Source organism: Protopterus annectens, chromosome 1.part0 (assembly GCF_019279795.1).
Source record: "Protopterus annectens isolate FY-2018-M chromosome 1.part0, PAN1.0, whole genome shotgun sequence".
Lineage (NCBI taxonomy): Eukaryota > Metazoa > Chordata > Ceratodontiformes > Protopteridae > Protopterus > Protopterus annectens.
The window spans coordinates 1,332,655,810-1,332,670,419 of record NC_056725.1 but is presented as its reverse complement, the minus strand read 5'-3'; the positions used below and the strand labels follow the sequence as shown (position 1 = coordinate 1,332,670,419).

The following is a 14,610-nucleotide window of genomic DNA, read 5'->3' as shown; positions in this document are numbered from 1 at the left end:
ATTAATATTTGACCTCTGTCTAGTTCAGTAAAATAGTTATTAACTGTTGTTTTTTATGATATTAATTTATATAGATATAATTTTCACATTTTTCTAAATATCTCAACAACCAAGTAACACAGACAGAAGCTCTCAGCTAGATGAATAAAATGCTGCTGACAGTATGTGTGTAGCTTGAGTGCTGCTGACAGTATGTGTGTAGCTTGAGTGGTTGTTGAGATATTATAAGATGTTTACAAAATATTACAAGTGTAATACTTACTGTGTTTACTGTGACTTATAACATTCAATTTAAGACCTAGAACCTAAAGAATACTTCCACTATAAAAATAGTTTGTGCTGAAGAGTTTGCCATTTATACTTCTTTCATAACCCCTATGGTTCCAGAGATATGAACATTTGTTTGAAATGTGACTACATAATTTGATTCTGTCAGATGGCTGAGGCTAAATGCAAGAGTTTTTTTTTTTTTTTTTCAGGGGCAAGCACCACCCCTGCATCCTTTTATGTGCAGTGGCAAGCCACCTGACCTTCCCTCCACACAAACATAGTTGCACCAACATAAAGAAAAGGGAACTCTGGGAATAAAAACATAACCATTGCATTTCACACTTAGAAATTCTACAACAGTTATTTCTTATGGAAAACAGTGATAGGTGAATTGAACGTATTCAGATAAAACTTCATCTAGGTTGGATGTGGAGTTGATAGAAAGAAATAATGTGATTCTCCAGCATACCTACCTGTCTGTCTGTCTATCTCTCTGTCTGTCTGCCTAATGACATTTCATTTAACAAACTGTGGCTGATATTGAAGCTGCTTAAGTTAATGTATTCAGCTGTTTGTTATAAAACTGTGTATTTGTAACTGCAGCTGTAGCAAGGTGCTACTATAATCTCCTTGTTACACTTACCGAAGATCTTTTTTAGTCTCAAGTTCAGTATGATGGGCATCACTCTGGGGACTGCCCTTGGTGCCAAATGACCAGGGCATGTTCCTCTTTTCATCGTTTCATTGACAGTCCGGAATTCATCAGAATGCACTCCTGATGTGTGCAGAATTTTTAAAGCTTGTAGCACTGTGCAATGAAATAGGACATAAGTAAATATCCAAACCAAGACAATTATGTCCAACTGGCTGTGCTCCAGGGAACATAAATGAGCAACACAGCAACTACTAGACTGATCTGTGCAGTAAATCTGTGCAAACAGACACATCCCATGCGTAGAAACACAAGGCACAATCCACAGAATGGTCATGTGCCCCATTATGTACATTTCACGAGAAACAAAACCTTGAACTCACAACCTGATACATCTCAAAAATAAACCACTATATATAATAGCAAGACTGTGCATGCTTGCACTTTCTTTGGAAGAATGGCATACAGTCCTGCATATGATTATATAGCCATATAGTATATACAACTGCATTATTATGGTGTTGACATATGTGGACACTTGTAAGGTGTATAAATAAGTACAGAAAGGGGTATATAGGAAAGTAGGAAATTGGAGTCGGCAGCAAGCAGTGGGACACAGAGGAACAACATATGTTATTGTGTAGGATAGGGGAGGCAGAACAATATTTTTGTTGGGGAAAATGACATTTTTTTGTTTTATATAGAGAAAAGGAAGGAGGGGAAGGGTGAAATAGCAAGCAGAGAAGGAAGGGTGGGTAGAACAGCAGACAGGAGAAGATAAACTCACATAAAAGAGCATGGACAGTCAGGGGTAGATATGCCAATATTAAGATGGGGAAATGGGATGAATTGGAGTCAAACAGAAGATGATAAAATGTGTGTTGGATCATTGGACAAAACACAGGGTATGGGGTGTCATTCAAGGAAGGGGCACAAAAGAGTGTAGGTATGACCAAGAGTATATCTGCTGCCACAATCCAGGTTGATGTTACTAAGATCCCTCACATGCTGATAAATCAGAATGGCTGTGGTACAGACCACTCTATTCCTAGTAGACTCTAGTGAGTTGATGATAGGGAATGGCTAGGTGATTGAATCTGCTGCAGTCCTGGAGGCTGTTCACCTGTCTGCGGTACTTCTCAATGGTCCTTCCTCTGGAGCCTCAAATACCTGCTCCATCTGTGGATGGGCCACCTCAGGAAGTGGTGCCAGGTTACCTTCTGTTGGTGTGCCAGGGCCTCACTCTGGCAAGGCGCTCCAAGCCTCATTGTTCTCAAGCTCCTTAGCAACAGTGTCAACCGTGGTGGGCCAAGGCTGTGGTGTCTGCTGAACAAATCTATCATATGTAGCTGCAGTAAGAAGACATAATGGAAAGTTTGCCACAAGTGACTTTATCTTGACAATGGATAGAATAAATTTCAAGCACTGATGAGCACTTATAAGTAGAACTAAAATTAGCTGGTGTCTATCCTCTCCAGCCTCCTGTGGTTGAATACACATTTATTATCTTATTCTGCTCATGCCAAAAGTAAAAGGGCACACCAGAGAGCTGTGACAAGTGTAAGATAAGATGCCAGAATAACAAATACAAGTCACGGTTCTATCCATTCCATAGCAGGTCACTGCAGAAATCCACACTGCTTGTAGTCGACATATTTCATTAGTGCCGCTATCACCTCCACTTGTCACTGAAGTTACACAGTATCTTACACATATTTTTTTAAAATGACCTTGGGAAATACCTGCCAGTAGCAAGAACTATTCCAGACATGAATAGAAAAAAAAAAACAACTATCTAGTTGCGACACTATTTGGGGCAAAGTTGCCTGACCTCCACTTCCTATGCTTGGAGAGCATCATGGCTCCTGTGCCACAAATCATCATATTAATGGTTACATTCTTCCCTTGTCCAGAATGTGCATATAGTTGAGGTCAATATCTTAGCCAGATCATATTGTGCATCAAGGTTTCAAAAGCACCATCACAGGGGCCCAGTAGGTGCTCCCTGAACTCGACATAAAGGTGAGACAGCATAAATATGCTCTCCTTTGAGCACCATGCAGTTGTGTTTCACTGGGAACCTAGCAAAAGCTAACCCCCCCCCCCAAATTTTTCATTAACTGGTATCAATTTCACAAGGAACAAAATGGTAGCCTGTAAACCATGCTGATGGTATGATTTCTGAATTGTGTGTAATGAAACATGGAGTGGACAGTGAATCATACTTGTGGCATGATTTCTGACTCATGTAGTGAAACACATAACTGTGAAATAGCATGGTGCACATATTCACTAAGGTCTTCAGCACAACCTCACTGCCCCAAGTTCTCACTGGTGAGCAAAGTCAATAAAATGTGATTTAAGTCACAGATCCATGGCAGCAGAATAAAGTTATTCATAGCCATTCTTGTACCCTGGCCTAATTTGCTTACACATTATGCAAATAAATATAAAATTATGTTGTTTTTAGGTACATTGTTATTTTGTATGTTAGACATTGCAGATTTGGAAAGAAATATTAAATAAGGTAAGGCAACATAATGGCACATTGGGCAATGTTGTTGCCACACACCAAAAGGTTCACCATTTTGATTCTCAGCTGGGATGTCATCTGTGTGGAGTTTGCATGCCCTCCTTGTGTTCATGTGGGTTTCTTCCCACATTCCAAAGACATGGAGTAGGTAGATTGGACAAAAATTGGCCATAGGTGTGAGTATGCAAGAGTATATTTGGTATGGAAGAATGACCACTGCATGAAGGGCTATCCAACCAGCAATGTGAACCTTTGCTCTAGATGTTTTTTACCACTTGAAGTGACACCCTGAATTAATCGAAAAAAATGGGAAAAATGTGGGTGGATGGATTATCAAGCGAAATAGTACTTTCTGGACTTGTGCAAAGCATGTGCATGGTTGTTGCTTGTTTTGCTCATAAGTCTAGGGGAATGTGGAGGTATGACAGTCCCGCAGCATGAGCAGATGCATACACACACACACACACACACACACACACACACACACACACACACACACGCGCGCACACACACACACACACACACACACACACACACACACACACACACACGCGCACACACACACGCACACACACGCACACACATACCCCTAATCTGCCCCCCTCACTAACTCCCCTACTGTGACCACTTAGACAGATTACACACTCACTAATACACTCACACATGCAGCCCCTCACATAGAGAACTTCCTAGCACTTACCTCTACAACCTACCTCTACAACGATGGATGAACACAAGTATTTGGCTGCGTTCATTAACATGAGTGACCAGGAGCAACCAAGTTAACTAACACATTTGAGCTATTGTCTGAATACCCTGGCTGAGTAAATACCTTACTTCAGGCAGTTCAGAGGGAAAGCACATGGCTAATTAGCATATGTATCTGCCCTGGAATCACTTCTTAGCATTTAGCACAGCTGCAGGGAATACCCCACTGCAGTGCTGCATATCAATGTAGATTATGAAAGAACATGGAAACTCCACACAGACAGTGACTAAGGATCTAGATTAAACCTTAGATCTTGGAGCTGTGAGAAAGATGTTTTAAGGCAGGTCTCTCTCTGTATCAAAAATGTTTACCATAAGATGTACATTTTATGCACTCACAGTAATCTTTCTGAATCAGGCCTATCATGTTAATTTTAAATCACTTTTACTTAGAAGGCTCTACAAAGTAAGACAAATTCCTTGTGGACTAATGTCTTATACTGCTACCAACTACACTCTGACAGGCCTACTAATACTGGCATTTAATGTCTCTTCTCGTCTCTTCTCTTCTCTTCTCTTCTCTTCTCTTCTCTTCCCTGCTTAGCCAATATTATTGCTGCATATTTATTTTTAAACCTCTTTCTCTAGCTCTGCTATGGATCAACAAAAGGTGAGTAACTTCAGATATTACATCTTTTACAAAAGGTGATTAACCTCAGATTTTATATCTTTTATCAACACTTTTAATTGTCATCCTAACTTGTGTCAAATGTTATACTCTGAACATTTTTTTACTCCAATTGACTATTGTGTTTCTGTGCAACCCTGAAATTTTTTTAATTCAAATTAATTAATTCACTTATTAACCAGACCTTTTCAGCTAAAAGGGCAATAGTAAATGCAACATATATTGAAACTTCAAAACCGGCAATCAACTGACAGATTTTTGCTAGAATTCCATTTATTTTACACAATAAGGTTTTTATCTGGACACAGAGGCTAGGTTTATCACTTAAGCTTTTTTTTTGGTTATATTTTTATGTTTTATTTATTGATTGGGTTAGTTCCACTAGGTCATTGTCCTTTTTTTCAGGGAAGATCTGAATTTGACCACTGGGCAAATTTCCGTATTCTTTTTTGATAAATTTCGTGGAATCTTTTACAACCACCTGAGCTACCACCATCTCAAGAAGATGTGATCTCAGTTTAACTTCTCTCTTGAAGAACACAGGGTTGGAGCTTGGCATTCTTGTTAAGGTTTTTACCTTCCACATGCAGGGTGCAGGGTTTGATTCTCAAAAGGGATAATTGGCTATTCTTAAAACACCCTGCAATGGCAGTTAGCCTATGAACAGTACACTCAGAAGTATTGCACTTCTCTTATACTAAACTGCAATGTGAGTACTGAAAAATTAATCCAGGTACCTGCTGTAGAAGTAGAATCTGTAGCTTTCTGATCTTAAAGCACCAAAGCCACAGATATGGATGTTTTTAAGATGTGTTCCCAGAGAAAACCAGTGTAGATTATGGAAGAGCATGAAAACTCCACAAAGACCGTGACTAAAGATCTGGCTTAAACTCTATACTCTGGAGCTGTGAGAACGATGTTTTAACCACTGAGCCACCATTGCTAACTCACATAGTGGTGGCTACTTGTTCTCATTGCCAGTTTGAAATAGATTCATAGATTCACACAGTTTACAGGGCAGAGTCAGTCCACGGACCATAATCAACTTGCCAATACCCACTCTTATAGAGCAACTCCTGCCTTCAGGAAGGTAAAAACAAGTCAAGTGTGGGATGAATTTATGTGAAACCATCCATTCATTGAAGCTTGCTTTAAAAGAAATGAGGGTATAACTCTTTTATATGTAATAGGAGATACTCCAGACATGGTGGAAGTGCAGAGTAATAGATATATTCCGTCAGTAATTCTTATTTATTTGTTGATGGAGATCCAAGTCTTTAGTTTATATGTTTGTGGAGCCATTTGTTTTATGGAGGTGAAACAGATGAAGGAGGATTTGTGTCCTTAACAGTAGAGAATGTTAGGCACATATTATCATGCTGAAGCCTAGAATAAACTGAGTATAGGGCTAGATCTTCAGGACTGTTTTGGTAGCCAAGTGTCTTGAGTTAAGATCCTCTGGGGGTCTTTCAAGCAAGGTGCTGTATTTGGATAATGCATACTAAAAGGGACATTAATTTTTAATTGGTCTGATCATGGCACAGTATAAAGGAACGATAACTTCTTTCGACTTGGATAACATATCTTTACTTACTAATTAGGTTAGATGGAAAGATTTCCTGACAAAAATACAAAGGATTGACTTACTGGCAGGCAACAGAACACATCACTGTGACCTACTTAAGGGATTTCATTCTCTGCCTGTTCGCAGCCATGCTTCAATGATCCTTAGCACTCTTATGCTTAAAATCATTACTTATGGATGCTGCCCTCCACTATGGTCAACCTTCTCATTTAGAGAACATACCTACTCCCTTAGAGATAATCACACAGACAATGTCACTCTGATTAGGTCTCAGTTCGAATCCTCCACAGATGAAAGTGTCTTCAACAAAATTGTTCTTGAAACTTGTAATCACCTTCTCTAAGAGATAAGATCACTAAACACTCTTGGTAGGTATAACTGTTGTTGTTTGCCTTTTTCCCAGTTAGGGGTCACCACATCGGAACTCCGGTCCGCTAATGATTGGCAGTAGATTTTCACGAATGCCGAGGTGCCAGCTCCACGTTCAACCTTCAACGAAGCACGCCCATTTACGCATGTCTTTCTAACGCCCACGCAACTGCAGGGAGAACATGCAAACTCCACGTAGAAGGCACTCCCCGTACTCCAGCCGACAATCGAACGGGAGAACCTCTTGCTGTGAGGCAACAACGCTACCACTGCACCACCGTGGAAGAGTCTTGGTAGGTATAACTGTATGCTGAAAAAATAATCTTTTAGAAGAATCTGCCTGTACCTGCTAAGCGACACAGGTTAATCAGTGCTCGTTGAGCTTGTCAGTATAAATATTGCTCCAAAACCTCTGACCAAACCATTGAATTACATATTAATTTTGTATGTACATGCTTTATGTAGGTTCTTGCTTTTAAGCTCATTTATATTCATTATGTATATGCTACCCTATTATTGTGTGCATACTTATTGTCCTTTTGTCTGAAGCTTTCTCACCTTCATTACACAATTAACTGCTGTTCTATGCTGCATGTATGTGCATATTATTTGTCATGGTTCTGCTGAGCCCCAGGTTGTGGCTGAAAAGAGTCTATGGACCATCCCACCTACCTACTTAATAAAGTACAATAAATTAGTCTGTGAAAATGCCATGATCTCTGACAACAGTATCAGTCTGGACTGGGGAATTGTCTATACTAGTATTAATTAAGTAGTCCTGATCTCCCTTTGACAAAACTAGATTGTTGCAGGTTTAGAACAATAAGAGTTTCATATTGAAGATAAAGGCAGCACAAAGAATACATTCTATGGCTTTGCAGATTAGACTTGTTAGGCTGTTGTGTCTGAAGTTCCTAGGATCTGAGAAGGGTCTTCTGTACAGAGTGCAATTTGGACATGTTCCATAGTAATCATAGGAGGAGGAAGAAACTTGGGAATTTGTGCAACTTCAGTGACTGTTTCTGGTGTGAGGTTAGCTCTAAATTTATCTGCAAGTATCTTAGCAATATCTTTATAGTCAGAATTGAGAGATGAAATCAGCAAGAAACGGAGAGTAGTTTCACTGCATTGCTGGAACTGAATTAATCATCAAGTCTTGGTGAGTACCTTCACATGGTGGACTCGGTGTTTGCAAAATCTCACCAAGGTGGTACTGATAGATAGACTGTATTTTGTACACCATGGAGAAAGGTAGGCCAAAAAATAAAAAAGAAGGGAGGGTACACAGATCCCCAGATACAAAAAGTGTCCACTCGTGCTGTATGCTCTGGTGACAGGAGTGGAACAAAGGGCAGTATAGAATCCTCGGGACATGGAAACATTCCTACTTCGGGGTTAGGTTAGGCCAGGCTCAGTGGGAGCCCTCCCAAACCCCCCCCTCGCAAAAAGAAGTAGTTCACAAAAACCACAAAAACTGACAGAACAAAATAAAAATTGTAGAGATGACAAATTGGAATATTGATGATATGAAGGAAATTATGTATTGTTACTGTTATGCAAGATGCCCAGAATTTCCAAACAAAAGATATATAGAAAGATTCAATGAAATTGGAGGAAAGAAAAGTTTTTGCACATGAAAACATGTCAAAGGCTAAAGCTAAAAAAATATATTTCTTAATACAACAGAACACAGAAAAACAATATTTAGATGAAGAAAATCTGGGTTGCCTAGAGAAAGAAAATATAAAGAACAAAATGTAAAGATTTTTGAAAGGAATAAAAAGAAACATGGACATGGGAAAGAAAAAGATGTTTGATATGTGATATTTATTAAAAGTAAAATAAATAAATAAATAAATAAATAAATAAATAAATAATCAATGCAAAAAAGCAGAGTCAAAAATATCTGAAGAGAAATACTGGCAAAGATACCCAGATATGGAAAATCTCAAAAAACAAAAAGTAAGATTGCAGAGGGAATGTAGGAAAGAGGATCGGTACAGTGGAAATAAAAATAAATAGAAACGGATATAGACTAAAGGGTTAATGTTGGAAGTTCAAAACAGACAGTGTTGGAATATGATGGACCATTGGGCTTCCAGATGAAGGAGCAGCAGGGGGACCAGAACACATCTATATAAGTTAGAGTGATGTTTTGGAGCCTGCTGTATGAGACTCACGTAAAAGTTCAGTTGAAATTGCACAACAAAGGATGAAGCAGGAGACAGGTAGAAACCTGACACAGAGGCATGATACGTCAATGCGTATGTTTATGAGCATCAGTTTAAATAATTGTACCAAATTAGACATAATATGAAAATATTGGTTATGAGTAGCTACAAGTTATATGACAATGATTTAACAGTTAGAAAAGATTTAGCCTGTTTATAGAGAAATTAAAGCCAAGTTAATATAGTACAAACAAGAACTGCAATACAAAGTGAGAAGAAAGCAGGCTTATGGTTTATTCAGAGAGAAAGACAGGGGAGAGAAATTGATAGAAGCAAGGAAATGAGTGAATAATGAAGTGTAAGGTATGAATAGGTGTTTGTCCGGTTCTACCTGACTTCGTCGACAGCTGAGAAGAGACGCGACATCGAATCGGGCTCCAGAAAGAATCGAAAAGAGAAGAGACGGAATCGCCGGGTTGCAGAACAGAACACAAAGACCGACGACCGACGACGACTGACGAGACAACACCGCCGAGGACATGAGAAAGGGGTGATGTGTGTGTATCGCAGTATTAGGGAGCGTTAGGAGTAAGTGGAGAGGCAGGTGGTAATGGGGATGTGGAGATTGGGGGGGGTTGGGTGGGTTAGGGGTTAGGGCGATAAGGGGCGGGTTAGAGTTAGGGAGTTAAGGCGGGATAGGCGGGTTAAGTGAGGGTTAGTTAGGGTTAGGGTTTAGGAGTATGGTGTGGGGTGAGTGGGTAGGAGGGAGTAAGGGGTTGGGGTAGGTTTAGTTTGGTGTGCTTAGTGTGTGTTGTGTGTGTGGTTTGTGGAATGTGTGTGTTTTGGTATTGTGTTTTGTTTTTTTGTTTGTTGTGTTTTTTGTGTGTCGGGTTGTTTTTGTTTTTGTTTTTGGTTTTTGTGGTTATAATCTGAATATGTGTATGGATGTGTGGTGGGTGGTGTGTGTGTTGTGTGGTTTCGATTATGTCAGGTAGAACCGTTTGTCCACATTAAGGGATATAGTCTATCATTGTGTTGAGCAAGAATAGAGCCAGCTTTTGGCAAGGAAGTTGTTCAGAATGGGTTTGAAGGATGGGAGGGAGGGTATTGACCTGATCGATCGAGATAAGGAGTCCCAGGACTTAGCTACATGGTACAAGTACAGACAATGGCCAGCACATTTCATAGGTTTGTGGACAGACAAGAGTTTCTGGTCACTTCATAATAATGACCAACTAGGAACATAGTTGTATAGAATGTTATTTAGGGCTGGACAAGCAGATGGATTCTGGATGACTTTATAGGTGGTAATAAGCTGTGCATATATTAGTTGATGGAGACATTCTAAGCAGTTTAGGCTTTTTAGTGCTTCTGAAAGGGGTGTTTACTGCAAATTTTAGATACGTTGTTACAACATTGCTCAAGTTTAGTTTTTGTGATGCTTGAAGGTTAGTAAGGATGGGAGCACCATAAAGAAGTGTGAGGAAATGAGTAGTGTAAAGTGTTTTTGATGAGTTTAACTTATGCAATTTTGCATATGCAGTTTGAATTTAAGATTATCTTCCACTATTGTACCTAATTATTTACTATGAGAAATGACTTCAATGGTTGTATTGTTAAGAGAATGGAGTTTAAATTTTGTTTTTTCATGGATGAGGGATCGGAGAAAAGGTAGTAGCTTGTTTTTTAGGGTTGAGCATAAGTTGTGAGCTACAAAGCCATATTTCAGTTGTTGTTAAAGCTTCCTGAGTAATTTTTTTGGAGGTGTGCCATATTGTCAGATGTGCAAACGAGTGTGGAGTCACCTGCGTAGTGTATTAGGGAGCCTTGTTGTGTGAATGTGTGGAGGATGTTGGTAAGAATGTTAAAGCGGAGATGATCAAGGGCAGAGCCTTGTGGTACACAGGTGATGACTGGGAGGTATGGAGAGAGGGTCGAGTGCCATTTTACTGACTGATACCCATTGGATAGGTAGGATTTGAACCATAGAAAGGTGGGCTGAGACATTTGAAATAGAAGTTTGCTGTGACAAACTGCGTCAAATCCATTAGACCAGTGTATAAATAAGGAGGAGACTAGTTTGCCATTACCTCTAGCTTTATTGACAATATCTATATACGTTAGAAGTGCACTGTTTGTACTATGGCAAGGATGAGAGCCATGTTGTTTGGGGGACAGGAGTTCTTCCTGCAGGAGATAGTTTATCAATTGCTTTTGAATATCTTTTTTAAGTATTTTGGAGAGGGGGTTAAGATTGCTAAAGGTCTAAATTTAGTAATGTCTGTTGAATTTCCTCCTTTGTGCAGAGGGTTAGTATGTGCCATTTTCCAGACAACAGAAATGTGGGATTCCTGAACTGATCTATTTATAAAGACTGAGACAAGGCAGGGAATGCTGTTGGCTATTTTAAGGTATTTCACTTGGAAGGTCATCAGCTGAAGTAGAGCATGGTTTGAGTTTATTTAAGAGTAGTTTTGTGGAAGGTGTGGGCACAGGTTTGAAGGAGAAAGTGGATGTGGTGATATGTGACTGCTGGGCTGGGTTAGGATTAGATGTTGGGGAATCCTTGGTTAGAGATGCTATGCTGTCTATGAAATAAGAGTTAAATTGTATTTCGGTTTCAAGTGATGACTTATTGGGAAAGGGGTTAGGGTTCAATTTATGGCCAGGATGCAAGATTTCTTTAATGGCTGTCCAGAAATTTTTAGGGTTATGTTTACTATTATTCTGAAAGTTATTACAGTACAGTTTTTTTGTCTTCATTCATTTGATTTTTAGTACAATTGCAAAGCATTCTGAAGTTTTCAAGATTTTGTGATATTTTATATTTCTGTCATTCTTTCAATGCTTTTTCTCTAACCTGCATTAGCATTCTACTCTTTCTGGATAACTAAATTGCATTATTTGTTTTTAATCTGTTTCTTCTAGGAGGTGCGTGGCTATTTGGGATATTCAGGAAAATTGTACTGAATTCATTTATAGCACCATCTCAGGTGAGGATTTTTAAGATAGGATATTCCACTTAATAGTTAATAGATGATAAGATAGAAATGGACATTTCTGTGTTAAACCTGAAAAGTTTATGCGTTTTTTATAAACATGCTGTCAAGTGGATGTGTGAGATGTCTGGTTGTATAGATTGGAAGATGATCACTGAGACAGAGACCTGAGGTGGTGCATTTGCTAGGGTCCAACATTAGGATCCAGTCTAATAGGGAATTTGATATCTTGCAATAATGTGTGGAGCTATTAATTAGTTTTGTGAAACCAGATAAGTTCAAGCTAGATGTAGGGGAGTTAGAGTTTACTTCCAACTAGTTAACATTCACGTGACCTAGTAGTATTATTTCTTGTGGAATTGTTTTGGATATCCAATGTAGGATATCTACCAAAATAGCTGTGTTCTCACCAGGAGGTATGTAAAGAACAGAAATACCTATTTGTTTATAGTTGTTTAATTTCAGGAATGTTATAAAAAGCTCTGCTGAATTGAATTTTGGTATTGGTTTGCTGTGAGGAGAAATGTGGTAGTTGTTGGGAAATATTAAAGCTATACCACCACCTTTCTTCTTTATGTGGTCCTTATGGATGATATTATAGCCGGGAGGTGTGATTTCAGAGTTGTTTATGTTGGGTTTAAGCCAGGTCTCAATTACAGCGAGAATATCAGGCTTTTGTTGTCTAATCCACTCGTGTAGTTTGGTAATTTTATTTCTTATGCTCCTAACATTTATGGCAGCAAAAGTTAGATTACTGGGGTTGGAGGTTGACAGCTGCAAGGTTGGAAATGTGTATTATAAGAGAATTGTCTTGATGTTTATTGTGATAGGTGGGAGCCAGCATTATGGTAAATGTCTCCTCCTAAAAGGATTTTAGTATATTGAAGAATTGTTGATACTTGTCTACTAGTCTATATGTGGAGCAAAGGTGAGGGGCATTATTAAATAGTTTTGGTGTGATGTGTGGAGAGTGTAGGGAGGAAGTAGGAAAAGCTGGTTGGGACAGAGTTGGAGACATGTTAAGCGCTATTATAGAATAATGGTAGGATGAGAGATGATCCAGTAGCAGGAGAAGAACAGAGGATGTGCCGAGTAGTAGCATGATTAAGTAAAGGGATCTGTATGGAACAGTTGGCAGGTAGTGGGGAAGCAGGGATCAAGAAGGAAAAAGAAGTGGCAGGACAGAAGGATAATTAGTGGTGGTACAGTATGAAAGCTGATAGAGGGCAGGTAAGAGAAAAATATTTTCTATGAAGGAAGATAGATTGTCCTTGTATTTCTCTCGAATGAAAGGAATATGGAGGTTTAAAAGTCTAGAGATTAAGAATGTAGGTAGTGAAGCAGAGCGTAGTAGACAGGCTTCAACCCTCAGGCCAAAGTATAAAAGAAAGTAATCAGTTTATAGGCAATAGAGAGCAATTATCAGGGAGGTACCAAGTAGAACAGGTTTTCTTTCATTTCCTGAATGCAGAAACCTATCAGCCAGGAAGACTAAATAACTGGTATGTACAGTGTGATATACTGATCAAGAGAAAGGACAGTGGCCAACTTAGTAAGTGGTCCTTAGAGTGCAAGGACCATTCTGTCGGTGGGGGTGGGGGTATTACAAAATAATTTCCAGCACAGGCTGGCATATATTTAAATAGATGATATTACTACGCAGCAAAGTTATTCAAGTTACATTTGCTTGCATTGTACAAAGATAAAATTCTCAGTGACTAAGTTTGGGAAATGGCCCTACTTTCAGCAGTAGCTGGGTCTAATATAGTGACCAGAGGCTATTGTACAAAGATAAAATTCTCAGTGAAAAAGTTTGGTATTTGTTGCTAACCTAAGCCACAATAGAAAGTTGTAAAAAGGAGAATAATCTAATGATGACACAGTTAGATTACACTAAAGCTATTGACAACATCCCACATTCCTGGATAAGGGAATGTTTATAGATGTATACGATATACCCCACATTGACAAATTAAATTATAGTGACCGTGAAACAGTGGCAAACTACTTTGCACTTGAGCCATGCCAAAGGACAAATACTAAGGATAAAAATTCCAAGGTGGGATATTCCTGGGTGATTCTTTGTTACTGCTGCTGTGTTGTTTTCCCCTTAAAGCTCTTTGCTTAACAGATCAGGCTATAGTTACAGTCCCAGAAATCAACCCTGTTTTAAGACTTCTCATCTACTTTTTGTGGATGACTTAAAACTGTATAGTTCATCAGATGAGGACTTGAAAGCACAACTACAAATGGTATATATTTTTTTCAGATGATATAGGAATGACATTTGGTCTTGATAAATTTGCAAAAGCAATATCCAAAAAAGGAAAGCTTCAGCGCCAATAAAATATCAACCTGGGACAGGAATGTGATATAAAGGAACTTGAGCAGGAGGGAGTGCATAAATATGAAAATATATGAGGGTTCAGCAATAAAACATGAACAAATAAGAACAAAGATAAGTAAAGAATATTTCCAAAGATTAAAATAATATTGAAAACTGCCTTTACATCTAGGAATAATGTCCAAGCTATAACTTAATTTGCTGTCACTGTTCTAACTTGTAGTTTTGGGATGACTGACTGGCTCCAGAAAGTATTGGATCAGTTGGAGATGAAAATAAAAAAAATACTTC

General features: G+C 38.8%; 1 protein-coding gene across 1 annotated transcript in view; it reads left to right on the top strand.

Moving 5' to 3' along the window:
• The first annotated feature begins 7,046 nt into the window (after window positions 1–7,046).
• The window catches only part of LOC122797960 (interleukin-3 receptor class 2 subunit beta-like), an 836,628-nt gene continuing 829,064 nt past the window's right edge, over window positions 7,047–14,610 (top strand). The window contains exons 1-2 of the mRNA XM_044066494.1: window positions 7,047–7,098; window positions 11,905–11,969. The gene's annotated coding sequence lies outside the window, so the exon portion shown is untranslated. The remainder of the gene's footprint in view (window positions 7,099–11,904; window positions 11,970–14,610) is intronic.